The sequence below is a fragment of the Ambystoma mexicanum genome, chromosome 9 (genome assembly GCF_040938575.1).
Source record: "Ambystoma mexicanum isolate Mex_15411 chromosome 9, UKY_AmexF1_1, whole genome shotgun sequence".
Taxonomy (NCBI): domain Eukaryota; kingdom Metazoa; phylum Chordata; class Amphibia; order Caudata; family Ambystomatidae; genus Ambystoma; species Ambystoma mexicanum.
Window position 1 is genome coordinate 692,693,260 of NC_090931.1, and position 14,455 is coordinate 692,707,714.

At 47.0% G+C, this 14,455-nt stretch overlaps 1 protein-coding gene across 2 annotated transcripts in view; it reads right to left on the bottom strand.

Annotated features, from left to right (window-relative positions):
• The window catches only part of INO80D (INO80 complex subunit D), a 227,190-nt gene that overhangs the window by 46,204 nt on the left and 166,531 nt on the right, over positions 1–14,455 (bottom strand). The gene's annotated exons all lie outside the window — the stretch shown is intronic.

Genomic DNA, 14,455 nt, shown 5'->3' on the forward strand with positions numbered 1-14,455 from the left:
GACATCTAGTGGAAGTCGCAGAGTATTGCAAGATTTGTTTTCGAAACTTGATAACAGACGTCAACAGGGCAGGATTAGTAATACTATCCCCTAGTGTGACATGTACTGTACTCATGGTCCTTCACGCATCGAGGTCCCTCAGATTGTTTCTGACATGAGGTTGCATCAAGTATAGCGCGAGTACAGATAAGGTAAGCAGAAATAGAAAAACCTAGAAAACATTATGCGCCTTCTACTCCAGTAGGGGAGAAAGGGTGGGCGTATTTGAATCTAAGCAGATACAAGCACCAGCAATACAATTACAGTGAGTAATGTATCCCTTCTAAAGCTTGTGGATCTGCTTAGATCACATGCTCTGCATAGATTAGGGAGCAGTCTCTGGAAAAGGAAGTGGGAAGTTAGAAGGTACAGCGGCAAAGAGATGTTTAGAACCGCTTGTCCCAAGAGCGAATCTGCTTTAGAATGTGTGTCAATGCAGTAATGTTGTGTGAACGTACGGAAGGAACTCCATCTAGCAGCCTTGCAGATGGCATCTAGAGGGACGTTTGCAATGAAAGCTAAGGTAGCCCCTGTACCTCTGGTAGAGTGTGCCCTTGAGTAAAAAGGTAGAACCTTTTTGGATAAGGAATAGCAGAGTTGGACGCATTTGACTATCCATCTGGAGATGGCGCCCTTTCATATGTGATCGCCTTCTCTACCAGGCGCTATGGAAACAAAGAGTTGGTCTGTTTTCCTTAGGGGTTTTGTTTTGTTCACATAGTACAACACAGCCCTCCGTAGGTCAAGAGTATGGAGGCTTCTTTCTGTTTGATGGATTTTGAAAGAAGGTGGGAAGTGCTCCGCCCTCTGCAACTCATCCAGAACAAGACTGCAAAACTTGTCCTTGGGCTCAAGCCCAGGGATTGTATCTCTCCAGGACTGAAATCTCTGCACTGGCTCCCTGTGGCAGCAAGGATTAAGTTCAAAACCCTCTGCATTGTCCACAAGGCCTTCTGGGGCCTAGGGCCGCAATACATCAACTCTCTCTTCCTAAATATCTTCCTTCTCGAGCTCTTCGCTCATCTGCTTCCAACTCCCTCAGGGTCAGTCGCTTCTCCAAGCAACTAGTTGGTGGTAGATCTCTTTCTTCGGCTGGGGCCTCCCTCTGGCACGGCCTCCCTGCAACTTGAAGAGAACCATCTCTTGTTCAGGAAGCACCTCAAAATCTCTCTCTTCGCTTCAGCTTTTTCTCCTCCTCTCCCCTGCTGACTTCCTGGTTGAAACCTAACCTGCACTGGTTACCTGGCCACCCTCTAATCTCAGGCCCAGGTCCCCTCCCCAGCCAGTCGCACACCTGCACTGTCTTCCTGGCAACTTGAGGACTGTTTCTGTATCCCTTCAGTCCCACTTCCAGCACTTGATACATGTTGTCTGCACTTACCCTTTGCCACCTGCTGGCCGCACTTCTACTACTATTATGTATTTGTTATCCCATGTACTGCACTGTCCCTTCCACCCATTCCCCCCACACTCTCCCCCCTCCCTTTCCCATGCACGATCTGAATGAGACCTGGCCTAGTAGGATGATCGTTGTCTGTCTTCCTCCGTTCCCCCTACCTTGCCTCGTCGCGCCTTGAAACACTTGTGTATAGGCGCGTTATAAATGCCATATCATATCAATGGACTGGTTTATATGGAACTTTTAAATGAACTTAGGTGAAAACCTAGGATGTGTTCGGAGGACAAACTTGTTGTTGTGTATGATGAAAAGGGGGTCTTGTACAGATAAAGCCTGTAGCTCGCCGACTCATTTTATGGAGGTGATAGCTACCAGGAATGCAGTTTAATAGGTAAGATGCTTTAGGCTGGCCTTGTCCATAGGCTTGAAGGGTGGGTCCATGAGCTTGATTTGATAAGTTATTTATAAAGCGCGTAATACCCCGAGGACGAGGACCCGTCCTGTATTGCTCCATGTCGTCTTGCTTCCAAGGCGAGCAAGTTGCCGCTGAGCTATCCTCCCGAGACAACATCATCCTTGGAGAGCACAACATTGAGATCCCAACCAGGGTGAGGGTTGGAAATTGGGGGGTGGGGGTATAGCCTCTTTACCCCTTCCATGAATGCCTTGATGACAGGGACTTTCCACCAGGACACCTTGTTCTGTGAAGTGGTGTAAGCCAATAGGGCCGCCAGATGTACCTTTAAGGAATTGAATACCAGGCCGGAGTCTAGTAAGTTAAGCATGTAGTATAGAATGTTAGCTGGAGAACGGTTCACTGGGTTTAGTGACTGATGTGCACCAGATCACAAATCTTTTCCACTTATTAAAATAACAGTGCCTGGTTTTGGGTTTTCATGCCTCTTTGAGGATATCCATACACCTACGTGGAAGGTTTAAGTGGCCAAACTAGGACTTCAGGAGGCAAGCTGCCAAGTTAATCGATTGTGGGTGGAGGGATGCCCCCTTGTGTTGTGTCAACATGTTGTACAGGCACAGGAGCTTGATAGGGTTGCACATTGCCAGTTTGAGCGATGTGGAAACCAAGGCCGTCTCGCCCACATTGGAGCAAGCTGGATGAAGGTTACTTTTTTCCTGGTGCATCTTGTGCACTATTCAGCTCAGGAGTGGTGTCGGGGGGGAAAAGCGTAAGCACATTTCTGTGACCAGTTCATCCACACAGCACTCCCCTTGGATCCTGGCTGGTGAATCCTGGACGCAAAGTCTGGGCATTGTGCGTTTAGCTTTACGGCAAACAAGTCTAGTGGGGGGTAATCCCATAGTGAGAATATTTTGTCTAGGATATCTGTTGTGTTGCCACTCATGTTCTTCTGGTAGAGGGTGTCTGCCAGAGAACATGTTGAGATGTTAGGAACATGTTCCGCTTGAGTGCCCACTTCCATATTTATTGTGATAGCTTGGAAAGACTGGGAGTGTGCGTCTCCCTGCTTGTTCAGATAGAACATGACCGTGGTGCCGTCTGTGGGGACCTATCCCGTTTGACCCTTGAGATGTCGTTGAAAGGCTTGAAGAGCCTTGGGGACTGCCAAGAGTTCCAGGAAGTTGATATGTCTCTGGGCAATAGCGTGTGTCCACTTTCCGTGGGCTGTGTGGTGGAGGAAGTGTGCCCCCCCCCCCAATCCGGTAAGTGAGCTGTCTGTAGTAAGGATCGCTTGTGCTGGTGGAGCGTGAAAAGCTTTTCCTTTTAACAGGTTGTCCTTGGACCATCAGCAAAGAGCCTGAACCAGGGTTAGCTGAACAACCACTAGATCATCCCACTGTCTTCTTGCTTGAGGCCACTGTTTCGCGAACCATTCTTGCCATTGAACGCATGCACAGGCACGCATGAGGAACTATATGAATGCAAGAGGCCATCATCCCGAGCAAACGCATTGCTTTGCGTACAGTTATCTGCCGAGAGACCTTGTTTTGAGGTACCTGCAACAGAATATTTTGTACTCTCTCGTTTGAGGGGAATGCAATCTCCTCCTTTGTGTTTAGAATAGCCCCTAGAAATGGTTTCATTTGTCTGGGGTCTAGTTTGAATGTAGTACCCTCTGGGAACACTACAAACAACTATGACTACAGGTATAGGCAACCCAACCTTTGGTATAAGCTTGTACTACACAGTTATGGTAGCGTGTTGAGCAGCCAGGCTTATCTCAAGAGGGGAAATGTGAGCAGTAGTGGAGTTACAAAGATTCACAGTTACATGTATTCAAATAAAATCTTACACTCAAGGTTTCTTACATAAACAATTAATGTATACACCCACAGGTGACTTCAGTAACAAGGATGCTGGGGACATGAATACCTTACTGGTGGCATTCAGAACACACTTAAAAAGTTGTTAAAAGGCAAAGGTTATTAGAACACAAGAATTACAAATATTCATAAGCAGGACAAATACTTTCAGATCGCACTTAGAAGAGTCATTCAATTCAAACAGCCTAAGCCAAAGTCAATGGGCAAAAATCTTTGTATAGGATGCATCACTTCAGGTAAGCAAATGGAAAAGTCTTTGCACAAGTTCTTAGGAGTATTTGATAAAAAGAAGAATCAAATGTAGGGCCACAGGCTGATTAGACTTGTGAGTTGTAGAAGTTACAAGCACTTCCACAGTAAGAGGTCAGTTCTCTTAGACTTGTTTTACAGTTCCTTGGTAAACAACAAGCCCTCAACCAAATAGCTCCCCTCAAACTAAGAAAACGCAAACCTACTGCCCATATGAATAAATGGTTCTCAGCTGAACTAAAAGCTCTGCGCAATATTAAGAGAGCTGCAGAAACTAACTGGAGAGAAGCCCCTTCTCTCTCATCTAAAGATAAATTCTCCTCTGCAGCAATTACTTATAAAACCGCCATGAATAATGCTAAAAAAGAGATTTTCAACCTGAGAATACACAACGCCAAATCAGGCACAAAAGAGTTATTCTCCATTCTAAGAGAATTAGAATCCCCAACGCCACCTGCAGATGACTGCATCAAGGATAAAGCATGGTGCAATAATATCCAACTTGCACTATCAAATAAAATAGCCCTCTTACAAGCCAAACTACAGTCCAAACAAGCTAGCCTCATCTCCAAAGACGACTCTAGTAGCAAAAAGAGCTCTTCTATTCCTGACTGCCCCTCCTTCCACTTCTCCCCAGTCACAGTGGACGAAGTTGTAAACATAATTGCCAGTCTTAAACCTTCAAATTGCCAAGGTGACCTGTGCCCTGCCTCAGTCATTAAAGACGAAGCCAAAGATCTAGCCCCCTTCATCACCTCGTGATCAATTCCTCGTTCAAAAACTCTTCTGTACCAAACAACCTTAAAGAAGCATGGGTCCTTCCCCTCCTTAAAAAACCCAATTTAGACCCCAATATACCCACTAATTACAGACCCATCACAACTGTCCCCTCCTCCTTAAAATTCTAGACAGAGTGGCATATCTCCAAATACAACAACATTAGGAAGACAATCTCCTAGGCCTGCGACAATCGTCTTTAGACCCAGGCACGGGACAGACATTGCCCTCCTGGATCTAAAAATCCAAATGGAGGAAACCAAAGGCAAGGGCAATCTGGCCATCTTGCTCCTGTTGGATCTATCCGCAGCCTTTGACTTAGTTGACCACCAAATTCTCACTCATCTCCTCTTTGGCTGCTGCATTCTCACAGAATGCCACCAATTGGATTCAGTCCTTCCTGTCCGATAGGTCGACGAGGATCTTCACTCCTACACCAACATATTCACCAATCTCCTCTTTGACCGACTTCATTATCTGGGTGTCACATATACCAATTACGCTGATGACACACAGATCCTCATCACACACACTGGGTGCTATGAGAGAGATGCTGCAAAGCTTACTGAAATCTACCTTAAATTCAAGCATGGATGGCCACACATAGCCTCTGCTTGAACAACGACAAGACAGAACTACTCATCGTAGGTTGGCAAGCCCGCCTCAACAAAAATGGACACTAGGTATCAATCTTTTACGATGGACGGCAATAATATAAAAGTCTCAAAAGAAGTTAAAACACTGGGCGTGTATCTCGACTCTACACTATCGCTCAAAAAACAAATAAATGCAACTATCGCATCTACAGCTTATACGAACAAGCTTATTAATGCATGTAGACCATTTCTTTGGGTTGTAGGTGACTTGTTCGAAATACAAAGGATCGAATGCCTTTTTTTCGACACCAAAAGTGCCGGAAAAAAAAGTTTCTAATGCTTTTTTTTAATGCGGGAGTTCCCCCTCCCCCCCCAAAACCCCACCCCCCGTTTTCTTTTATAAAAAAAAAAACTTTATCCATACTAAACTAAAACATATATAAATAAATAAAAAAGCATTTGAAAAAAAAAATTCCGGTCCTTTTGGTTTAGAAAAAAAGGGCATTCGATCCTTTTTTTTTTTTCGAAACTATGACTGGACACCATTTCTCTCCACCACTAGTTGCCTCACATTGTCTAGAGCTCTGAAATTATCGAGGTTAGATTATTGCAATACTCTCTTCCTAGGCTCTACCAACATCAGAATAATGCACTTAGATGTGCCCTTAACCTCCCTCGCAAGGCCCACATTTCCACCATCAGCAAGGAAGTCCACTGGCTCCCCATCCGAGACAGAATTAAATTAAGATTGCTTGTCACCACCCACAATTGTCTCTCACTGACTGCCCCCAGATACTTAGACACATTTTCTAGACACAGCACCTCTAGACCTACCAGAACACCTTACATGCACCTACTGAACATTCCCAAATTCATTCGGACAACAGCAGGGGTATCTAGCTTCCCAGTGCTAGCAGAGAAGTGCTGGAACACACTGCCCATAACAATCAGATCTGAGGAATCATTCTGGTCATTCAGAGCCATGGTGAAAACTTGGCTCACTACTCAGTAAGAATAAGATAAGATACTGGCATGCTAATCTATACTAAAACCTGTATTTCCATTGTAACCTATCATCCTGTACCTGACATGGACCATACTGTAACCCGGTCCATATGATACCTATTATACTGAACTTTTATGTATCTTTTATGTGCAACCTTTCTGTAACCCATGTCTTGCTTCAAACACAATGCGCCCGGCTACCTGAGGGTTCGGCCGCGCTTTATAAATAAATAAACTAAAACTAACTAAACTAAAGCAGAAAAGAGGCAGCTGAAGACTTCTGTTCCTGCACAGCTCTGCAGATCTCAGTGTTCCTGGGCCTCAGTCATGGGGACAAGACGGAGGACGTCAGGGGACTCCTGCACTGCACTGACACGGTCAACATTGGTAACCGGCAAACCTTACTTTCAGTGGCTGTTTTGCTTTTCAGCTTCTTGCGATACAGCAAATAGCAATAAGCGTGGTTCCTGACTGTCAAGGTGGACTTTCCTCAATTCAGAGGTCCCACACTCGACTGAGGGGGGTCAGGCTTGGTCAGTCCTGCTTCGAGGGAGTCCAAAGGATCTTCCAAAAGCTTTAGGCCAGCTTACAAGCAATGCACACAATCTGGTGTCCCTCTCCCTGGCTCTACGGTTTCATGCAGCAACTCTGAGGAAATTCAACCAGCTCCGAGATGGGTGTCTAAGTGGCTTACTTGGGAGTTGATTGGTCCCACTAAATCAAAGAGAGAAGTCGTCCTTGCAGGGCTTCTCTGTCGATGCGAACTTGGCAAGTAGTCACTGCAGCAGGGCATCACCGGGCAAACCAACGGGCCAGGAGTTGCAGCAGGTGTCCTGTTAGGCAAAGTTTGCATGCAGTACCCTCTGGGACCACTACACACAACTAGGACTGCAGGTGTAATACCAAAGGTTGGTTTTGCTAATTCTGTACCACACAGTTTTTGGTAGCGAGCTGAGCCCCCAGGCCTATCTCAAGAGGGAATGTGAAGTTGTAAGGTTGTTACACAGAGGTCCACAATCACAAGTATTCAGATAGACACTTATACTTAAGGTTTCTTGGTAAAACACTTAATTTATTACACAGTCAGTTAGAAAGCATTCACAAAAAGGAGGCAATCAATATCACACTAAAATACTACAGTACCTCACACCATCAGGTTCTGAGGCATTTAAAATACTTTGAAGGAGGAGCAAAATGGCATTCAGAGCATTTGAAGTAGGAGCAAAAAGGCAGAAGTTAATAAAACGAATAGTAGTGTTACTTTTAAGCAGTGCAAATAGTTTGAGTTCAACAGAGGAGTTGATTCAATGTAATAGGTAGGCCAAAGTCAATGAGCTAGAGTCTTGTACAGGTAAAAACTTTTTTTCTGGTAGTTAAACGGAAAAGTCTTTGCCACGGTTCTCAGAAGTAGTTCATAGAAGAAAGTCATATGTCGGGTCACAAGCTGACTAGACCTGCAAGTTGCCAAAGTTTCACGCACTTTCGCAGTGAGAGATAAGTTCTCTCGGTCGGGTTTTCATAGTACCTTAGATTGAAGAAAAAGATGCAGCTGAAGACTTCTGTTCCTGGCATTCCTGCAGATCTCGCTGTTCCTGAGCCTCAGTAGTGGGGACAAGAGGGAGGACGTCAGGGGACTTCTGCACTGCACGGGGACTGGTCACAAAGCTGGCAAACTGGCAAATCTTCGATTCAGGTAGCTGTAGTCGAGCACACAAACTGGTGTCCTTCCCTCCCTGGTTATTCGGTTTCCTGCAGCACTCTGAGGAAAATACAACTAGCTGCGAGAATGGTGTCCAGGTGGCTTACGAGTTGATTGGTCCCACCAACTCAAAGGGAGAAGTCATCCTTGAAGGGCTTCGTCAAGATGAACTTGGCGATTCGGACCTGCAGCAGGGCTTCAGCAGGTAAACTAACAGTCCAGTAGTTGCAGCAGCCGTCCTCCTCCAGCTCGTCTTCGGTTCCTTCGTTCCAGTGGTCGACTCTGCCTTTCAAGCCAAGAGACTCGCCTTTTAAATAGTTTTCTCCCATTAATTCCATCCTACCTACCACTCGCCCAGCAGGGTGGTTGTCCTTGCTGGACAGTCAGCCAGCCAATCACGCCCGAGTTCATTTGGGTCTCCTAGGAGACTAAGCACAGGGAGTTTCGGCACCTCCCTCACTTCCTGCCCACCCCAGACACTCAGGCGCAAGAGGCAGTCTTCAGTCCTGAAGCCCGCCATTAGGTGTAGGAACAAAGGGACCAAACCTGGTTTGGCGTGCAAACTCTAGAAGGACCTTTCCAAAAAGAAACAACGAAAAAAGAAAAACATGGCTCCCGCGATTTAACGCTACCGGTGTTTGCGGTGAGGAAAAATCATGGTAGTTCTTTGAAAAACCACTGCCACCAGCTATTTCGATAGGAAAGGGTAGCATTTGACTGCTACATGAGTTTCTACACACAGGGCATACTACGTAACCCCTCCAGCACTCTAGCGGAAGATAGCGTGTGCTGTGTCTAGGAATTTAAAAAGACTAGTAAAGTCAATTTAACTTTACTTTCTCTGGGAAACAGTAGTTTATCCCAGAGAAGGTGTTTAAACATTGGGAGAGCCTAAAAGGCTTCCCTGTGTCACTGCACGGAGTGTGCTGTGTGACACACATGAAAAGATGTCTATGGAGTTGTCTAAAACACCATAATCAAAGAACACTAGAGTAAAAAGCACATCAAAATATATGAGGGAGTGGGGAAACAAGGATCACACTCTCTCCAGGTAAAAAAAATCAAGTCCTCAAAATGCAGCAAAGTTGCTGGGGGTCTCTAAGGTGAAGGGAATTAGCACATTTATGAGAATTCTCCCCAACACTCGTCCCCTGAGACTAAGGGACAGGAGGATTTAATCCACCCCTGGATGAATCTCCTTACTCCAGTCGTCATACATTCTGGAGAGACCATCAGCATTTTGGTGATTACACCCCGACTTGTGTTCAATGGTAAAATCAAACCCCTGTAGGCTGATTGACCATCTTAACTATTTAGGATTTTCCCCATTCATCTACATTAACCATCTCAAGGGTTGGTGGTCTGTCTGAATCACAAAAGTAGATCCATAAAAATATGGTCTAAACTTCTTCAGAGACCACACAATGGCAAAACCCTCCCGTTCTATGGTTGCCCACCTTGTCTCAGGTTCCTTCAGCTTCCTACTGATGAAGCAGATGGGGTGTTCCCTAACTTTTTCATCCCGCTGAGTCAAAACTGCAACCACACTTGTATTGGACGCATGTTTGCACAATTAAGGTTTGGCTGTTGTCAGGAGCTCTTAAGACTAGAGCTTGTCAAAGGGCTTTAAGTCCTTGGTGCACTCCTCATTCCACCTGACCTTCTTGGGGAATTTGGGTGAGGAGACCGCATTCAAGGGAGAAGCTATGGACCCATAGTTCTCTGAGGTTCCTATAATAACCAGTGAGACCTAAGAAGGCTCTCACTTGGGTTTGGGTAGTAGGGGTGGCCTATTCATGTACAGCTTGTACTTTGCTAGGCAATGGCCTTATTTTAACTCCTCCTACCTCATGTCCAAGGTAGACCACTTTGCTTTGACCAATTTGACCCATACTTGTCTTTATGGTCAGATGGGCCTGCTCAAGAGCCTGCAAAACATATCCTAAGTGGTCAACACGTTCTTTCCAAGTAGGGCTGAACACGGCAATGTCATCCATCCTTGGAACGTAGCAGGTGTATTATTTAATCCAAAAGGCATAACCTTAAACTGGTAGAGGCCTGCTGGGGTCGTAAATGCAGTTTTCTCCTTGACATGGTCCGTCAGGGCTATTTGCCAATAGCCAAACGTTAGGTGAAATGTACTGAGGTACTTGGCTGAACCAAGTTTGTCTACCAGCTCATCTGTCCTAGGTAAAGGGTGGGCATTAGTCTTTGTGACTGCATTTAGAGCTCTATAGTTCACACATAATCTCAACTCCTTGGATTACCCCGAGATCAAGCATCTTGTTGACCTAATCCTTTATGTGGTTTCTTACATGGTCTAACATCCTGTAACCTCTGCTTTTAACAGGTAAACAGTCACCAGTGAGACTATCATGCTGGCCTCAAGGGGTCAAGCCCGGTGACAGTGAAAACAGAGGGGCAAACTGAATAGATGATCCTCCTCCTCCTCCTCCTCCTCCTCTTCCTCTTCCTCTTCTTCTCGTCTTGAGACATAGGCTTTTAGACAGTTGGTGTGAAAGACCCTGTGGGCCTCCTTAAGATTGCCTAAGCCCACCAAATAATTGACCTCTCCAAGTTTTCCCACAACCTTGAAGGGTCCGATCCATTTGTCCTGTAAGGCCCTCTGCCTTGTAGGTACCATAACTAGAACTTGCTGGTCTTGAGTAAACTCAACCATGTTGGCCTTCTGGTCGGGCCAATACCAGAGCCTGACCTGCTTTCAAGTTATCAGATGCTTCTGTCATCATGTGCGTCATTCTCCTCCGGAGACCTAGCACATAGTCAGTGACTCACTAGCTTGGGGAAGGAGCACTCCTCAACCCCTCCTTAATTAGGACCAAGGGGCCTCTAACTGGATGACCATAAAGTAGCTCAAAGGGACTAAATCCAACTCCCTCCTGAGGGACTTCTCTATAAGCAAATAGAAGGTTGCCCTTTCTTCTAAGGGGTTCCTCTAAAGCACCCATCATGCTCTTCATAGTCCCGTTAAACCGCTCTACCAACCCATTCTTCTGGGGATGGTAGGCAATTGAGAACGTGTAAGTCACTCCAGTTTTTCCACATGGCCTGCATGTAATTGGACATAAAGTTTGATCCCCTGTCAGAGATGACTACATTAGGAAAACCTACCCAGGTAAAGATACCAAGTAGGGCCTTAGCAACAGCCTGAGCTGTACAGTCCTCATAGGTATAGCTTATGGGTACCTAGTGGCATGGTCTACTACAAACAATATACATTGATTGCCTGAAGAGGTTGGAGGGTCTAAGGGACCAACACTGTTGATTCCTACCCTCTCAAAAGGGACTCCCACCACTGGAAGAGGCACCAGAGGTGCCAAAGTCTTGGCTCCACTCTTGCCAGATGTCTGACAAGTGTGACGGCTCCTACAGAATTTATCTAAATCATACCCCAACTTAGGCCAGTAGAAATAAAGAGAAAGCCTTTCCTTGGTCTTCTTGAAACCTAAGTGACCAGCCAAAGAAATCTCATGGGCTAACTGTAGGAATTGTTGTCTTATCACTGGAGGCACTACAAGTCTTCTGTAGTCCCCTAGGATAGACTCAGTTGGTTCACTGTAGAAGAGGCCATCTTCCCAGTACAACCTGTGCTTCCCTGGCTCTTGCCCGTCCAGCTGGGAAGCTGCCTGTGGCGAAGTCCTTCAAGAGTTGGACACTCTCTTTGACCTCTGCTGACGTCTGCCCTACAGGGGCACCTTCTGGCAGTAAAGACTGCAGCTCAGGATGGTCTTTAGGGTCCAGATCTCCAACAGGGGAAAGGTCTTCTTCCAGCTCTGAATCTTCAGCAGCTTTTCAACCTTTCCTGGTTGTTCCTCACACTCAGCCTCAGCTGGTGGAGCAGTCACAGGTGTGAATTTGGACAGTCCTCTCGGGGATGTCTTTGTTGGAAGTACAGGAGTGCTATCTGGCTTTTTCTTTGAGACCTTGGGTTTCCCCTTTTTCTCCTTCTTCTTAGAAATAGCAGTTAGTAGTTCCTGTGGGCTGAGTGTTCTAGTTTCCTCTGTAACATCCTCTGGAGAGTCAGTTAAGGTACTCTCTCTGGCCTTCCTTGTCTGCTCTTGTTTCCTCTTACTGGGAGGCCTAGGGGTGCTGGATACAACTCCAAGAGTTTTTAAGTCATTCCCCAACAGGACTCTCCCAGACACCTCACTCTGCACACTAACCGGTGTCTTGACAGTCATGTTGTTGCACTGGACGAGAGCTGGTAATCTTGGAAGCATTTTTCCAGCAAGTTTAGTGAGGCCTTTGGGTGCTTTAGCAACATCCCAGGTTTGAAAAAAGATTCATCGACCACTGTAATGCCGGCCCCAGTGTCTCTAATGGCAAGGGTCTCCTGGCCATTTACAAGTACACCGTCCTTGAAATATTCTTTTGTATTATCTGGAATTTAATTATAGACATCTAAATTCTGCTGTTCCCACAGTCCCAGGGACACTAAAGAAACACTGGCAGAGACTCCAATGGGGTCTTCAGCCAGTAGTTTAAAGTTTCCACTTGCCATATGTATTTCTCCCTCTGGGGAAGAGGCTAAGGAGGCAGTGTGGACACCTGAAGGTTTACCCTTGCATCTGGGATCCCCTTTCACATGGGTCAGTAGACCCACAAGCATAACATTTTCCAAATGTTTTGAAAAATGGGGGTTTCTGCTGACCTCCCTGTGGTTTGGCACCAGAGGTTTCACTAGCCTGATTCGGTTTCCCTTGTGGCTTACCCTTTTTCTGTTTGGGGCCCTTTTTTGGATTGGAGGGATTAGAATTCTCTTTGCCATCTTTCTTTTGCTGCTTCCCATCATTCTTCCGAGTTGCCCCAGACTCCTCGTCAGTAGCCCTGTTGGCAACCCACAAGTCAGAAGCCTTTGCTAACTTCTTTGGATCAATTTCCTTAGCGTCTGCCAAGTGATGTCTCAGCCAAGGAAAGCAGACATCAAAAATAGATACTAACAAAAATAGATTTCTCATTCCTTCAAAAGTGTTAACTCTAACCCTTTACACAACCATGTAAGTTCTTCAAACATTCACACACCAAGGTAGCCCAAGTGGTACCATCATGCTTTTTGAGGGTCCTACGGTACTGGGAAGGAGTGTTCTCAAATCTAGCTATCAAAGCTAGCTTCACATTTTCATACTCCAATCTTTCAGGATCCCCCACCTCCATTACAGCATCAGTTGCAACCTGGGGGAGCCTAGACAAAAGCCAAGGAATCAGCAGATTCCCTGTGAAACCCTGAATCCCATAGTTATACTCAAAAGCAGCCAACCAGGGGGCGTGGCCAACTGCGCGATGCGGTAGACGTGCGCCTCTGGAGCTCCCGCAGCCGCAGCCTAACATCCTGTTACAAACGACTACTTAAAACCATCTGGTGACCCCCAAAATATGATCGCCGGTGCGTGATACCCCAGGGCACGTCTGGGGCGAATTCCAGCCTGAAACGCGCCGGGGCTGCAGAGGTAGGAGCCCGGGAAGGAGACGTCGGAGAGGCCCGACGACGAACCAAGATGGCCGCCGGAGAACTGGGTGCGCTTTGAGCGGGGACCGGGCCTTCCACGCACTCTGAGGTGGTTCCAAGTCAGAGTCGGGGACGGAGCTCCGGAGGGCCGACAGGGGTTGGGAGTTACGGTGTGTCCCCGTGGGACCCCAACTGGAGGAATCGGTTGACCGAACCGCTCTGCCCGGACGAGGAGAGACGGGCACCGCCACTTGGTTGCCGTGTCGAAGACCCGCATACACGGACATGGGGAAGAACAAAGCTAGACGGCCCACCATGCAAAACAGAATCGAACAGTATACAATCCCTCCAACGCAGTCCCCCGACTCCGAACCGCTGCCGTCGGTAGAGGAGGACTCGGCACCTGGACACTCCCTGAGGGACGTTATGGCGGCCATAGCAGACTCCCGCACATCGATGGAGCAGAAGATGGACAGAATCAGCCTGTACGTGTCCCTCCTCCGACACGACCTGCAGAAATTGTCAGCACGAACGGGCGAGGCGGAGCAGCGTATTTCCAACACGGAGGATGGACTGCATGCAGTGCAAGAGCAGCTTCAAGGGGTCACCGCCAAACTCAAAACTCTGGAGGCCAGAGTCGAAGAAGGAGAGGGCAGATCCAGGCACAACAACATTCGGATCGTAGGTATTTCCGTGAAAGCCGAAGGCCCCTGCATGGAGCGCTTTCTGGAACAGTGGCTGATGGACCTGTTCGACCAGCAATCCTTCTCTAAATTCTTTTCTATAGAGAGGGCCCACCGAATGCCCACGGGTAGGCCAGTGCCCGGTGCTCCCCCTGCGAACGTTGATAGCAAGGCTACTGAACTATCGGGATCGAGACCCGCTGCTGCACCTTGCACGAACCAAAGGCTCGGTCACCT